The sequence below is a fragment of the Nicotiana sylvestris genome, chromosome 2, assembly GCF_000393655.2.
Source record: "Nicotiana sylvestris chromosome 2, ASM39365v2, whole genome shotgun sequence".
NCBI classification, from domain to species: Eukaryota; Viridiplantae; Streptophyta; class Magnoliopsida; order Solanales; family Solanaceae; genus Nicotiana; species Nicotiana sylvestris.
The window spans coordinates 13,781,532-13,785,320 of NC_091058.1; the positions used below are offsets into that span (position 1 = coordinate 13,781,532).

The 3,789-nt window shown below is 43.2% G+C and overlaps 1 non-coding gene across 1 annotated transcript; it reads left to right on the top strand.

The window, feature by feature from the left end:
* The first annotated feature begins 2,683 nt into the window (after positions 1–2,683).
* Positions 2,684–2,790, top strand: LOC138886599 (small nucleolar RNA R71). Its single transcript, XR_011405649.1, has one exon. It is a non-coding gene; the product is annotated as a small nucleolar RNA R71 (small nucleolar RNA).
* Positions 2,791–3,789: the final 999 nt, after the last annotated feature.

The following is a 3,789-nucleotide window of genomic DNA, read 5'->3' on the forward strand; positions in this document are numbered from 1 at the left end:
CATGCACCTTTGGAATGTGGCGGGTGTATTGCATAGGCCAAAAGGGTATCCTCCGAAAGGCATAAATGCCTTATGGGCAAGTGAAAGAGGTCTTCTCTCTGTCCTCTAGTGCAATGGAGATTTGATTGTACCCTGAGTACCCATCCATAAAACAGAAGTGTGACCTCCCTGCCAATCTGTCTAGCATCTGATCAATGAAGGAAAGTGGGAAGTGGTCTTTCCGGGTGGCTAGATTTAACTTTCTATAGTCCATGCAAATTCTCCAGCCCGTGACAGTTCGTGTTGAGATCAGTTCATTGTTATCATTTTGATCACCGTCATGCCACCTTTCTTAGGCACACATTGCACTGGGCTAACCCAGCTGCTGTCAGAGATTGGGAAAATAATTCCCGTATCTAACCACTTTATCACTTCTTTCTTCACCACTTCCTTCATGTTGGGGTTCAGCCTTCTTTGATGTTCCCTGGAAGGTTTGTGTCCCTCTTCTAGCAGAATTTTATGCATACAGTAGGCGGGGCTGATCCCCTTGATGTCTGCCATGGTCCACCCAAAGGCAGTCTTACACTCCTTGAGTACCTGCAAGAGTTATTGTGCCTGCATATCTAACAAACTAGATGAGATAATAACAAGTAATGTGGAGTCAGGTCCAAGGGTCTCATACCTGAGATGGGCGGGCAGTGGCTTCAATTCCAGCTTTGGTGGTTCTTCAATGGATGACTTGACTAGAGGAGTTTCTCTATTTTCTAAGTGCAATGGCTCAAATTCAAGAGTTCTATCCCAGAACCCTATGCCCTCTAACGCCAATACCCATTCTGCCAATTCTTCTCCATTCACCTCATCTAAATTCATCAGACATGCAGCAAGAGGGTCCTCAATAGTTAGCATCTCATCATCATTTTCTACAATTACATCCACGGCATTAATAAGAGAGCAATTGGCGAAGGTCGCCTCATAGATTTTTGCACATTGAATGTATCTCTTCATCATTCAATCTCATCTTGATCTCCCCAGTCTCACAATCAATGAGAGCTCTCCCAGTGGCTAAGAACGACCTTCCTAAAATTATGGGAATTTTTTCATCTACCTTGCAGTCTAAGATCACAAAATATGTAGGGAACACAAATTTCCCTACCTGAATCAACACATCATCCAGAATACCAGAGGGTGTTTTTACAATCCTGTCAGCCAGCTACAACAACATGAAAGTGGGTCTAGCTCTTCCAATCCTCAGCCTCTTGTAAATCGCCAGGGGCATAAGATTTATGCTAGCCCCTAGATCACAAAGTGCCTTAGCAAAAGCAAAATTACCAATGGTGCAGGGAACTGTGAAACTCCCCGGATCAGATAGCTTCTCAGCAATTGGTCTAGTCACCACTGCACTACAGGTCTGAGTAAGAGTCACTATGGCCAGGTCTTGGAAATCGAATTTTCGGGACATCAAGTCCTTTATCATTTTTGCATACCCAGGCATCTCTTTCAAAGCATCTATCAATGGGATATTTACCTGGATTTGTTTCAGCATCTCCAAGAATTTTTGTATTGCTCCTCTTTTTAGTACTTGGCCAGCCTCTAAGGGAATGGTGCCAGAGGTCTCTTCTTCCCAATGATTTGGGATTGCTCTTTATCAGCTGCCACCTCAACTACTTGTTCCTGGGCTGTCTTAGCTTCTTTCTTAGTCTCAATCTGAATGTTATGTTCTTCCTGGGTAGGCTGGACTGTCACCTTTGTCAGTCTCGTTGACCCATCAAACTCAATGGGCACTGGTATGAGTGTCTCAGCCTGTCTGCTTTCTCGAGTCCTCTCTTGCTCCACGTCTAAATCTCTGCCATTCCGTAGACTCACTACTATCAGCTGCTTCGGGCCTTGATTTTTTGGGTTTATTAGAGTGTCTGCAGGTAATGTCCCATGTGGACGATTGTTTAAAGACATCGAAATTTGGCCCATCTGCACTTCAATATTCTTGATAGCCGAATCATTTGCATCTACTCTTTCACTAATTTTTGAATTAGACCTAATAACCTACTGCATCATTGCCTCAAGTCTAGCAAACCCATCTTCCTGTCATCCACCATGCTGTTGCTGAGAAGGGTGATACCCCTACTGCTGATTTTGATTGTTATATCCCTGTGGCCTTGGGTAAGGTGCCATATTGTTAGGAGGTATCATACCTCCCATGTTCCCATTGTTGAACTATGGTTGGACGGGCTTGTACGACTGATTTTGCTGGCCCCAATTCTGACCACCCTTTCTCTAGCCTCCATAATTAGACACATAGTTCATGTCTTCAGGGTAGTGCTGATAATCATGTTCTGCATTCCACTGGTTGCCAATTGGCTGACTAATGCAAGATGTGCATAATCGCCCATTGGTAGTATTTACGATATGTACCTGCTGCTTCTACCCTGACTCTTCCACCTTTTTGGTGAGGATACTCATCTGTGTCAATAAGGTGGCCATATTTTCAGCCATAGAGTTGGATGGATCTAAGGGCACCGAGTGAACCACTGGAGTGATAGGTGTATTCCTGGTTGTCCATCCCAAATTCTGTGCCATCTTGTCAAGCAGACTCTAGCCTTCTCTCCATGTTTTGCTCAAAAATGCTCCACCAGCTGAAGCATCAACAATGTTCTTCACACTATCTGACAATCCCATGTAAAACCGTTGTCCCAATATCAGATCTGGAATACCATGGTGCGGACATATAACCAGCATCCCTTTGAATCGTTCCCATGTTTCATGTAGTGTCTCCATTGGTCTCTGTTTGAAGCTCAAAATTTCATCAATTTGTTGAGCAGTCTTGTTGGGTGGGTGGAACTTGTTCACGAATTGCTTGACTAACTCCTCCCAAGTTGTTATGGAATTAATGGGGAGTGAGTTTAGCCAGGTCTACACAGCTCCTGTCATTGAGAATGGAAACAATAACAGCTTGATTGCTTCCGAAGTTATGTTGGGTTGCCTTTGGGTTTTGCAGATTGACAGGAAATTCGTCAAGTGCTGATGAGGATCTTCAACTTGTGTCCCCAAAAATAGTCCCTTGTTTTTCAACAAGTGCATCATGTTGTTCGTGATTTGGAATGATTCAGCCTGTATCTGCGGGACTAAAATCGTTGTGGCCAAATTTTCAGTTGTGGGTTGTGCCCAGTCATAGAGAGCAACCTCTGGCACAAGAGGTGCCACTGGTGCTATTGGTACAACTGGGTCTACTTCGTGATCCCCCATGTCAGGTTCAAATTGTTCAGTTGTTTGTTTTTCCGGTTGGCCCGATTCAAGGCCTTGAAAACTCTTTCGGGATCTGATAATGCTTCAAATACTTCACCAGTTCTCGATGAGTTTCTAGGCATGCACCCGTACAACCAAGTCAACAAACGTTAAAATTTCAATGTAAAGATTGGGTATAGAAAAAACTGACTACACTAAGAATTTTTGTACTTCTTTCAATTGTAATTGATAACACCGTTAATTCCCCGGCAACGGCGCCAAAATTTGATCACGCCCAAATTCCCCGGCACTAGCTGGCTTTGTTTATTACAACTCACTTTAGATTACATCCAATGCTTCGTTATCCCTAATCCTGCCTTTAAACCCTCAGTTATTGATCCCTCATATACTTTGGGAGTGGTGTTGTTCAACAATTACCTAAATATGCACTCTCTCCTGAGTTATGCACACTAAATAGGCACAACTAATTGAGGATCCTGTCAATTAACTACAATATGCATGAAGTTGAACAAATAGAGATTTAAACTGGGTAAATTATATTAACATAACAAGAATTTCATCCTTCAATAG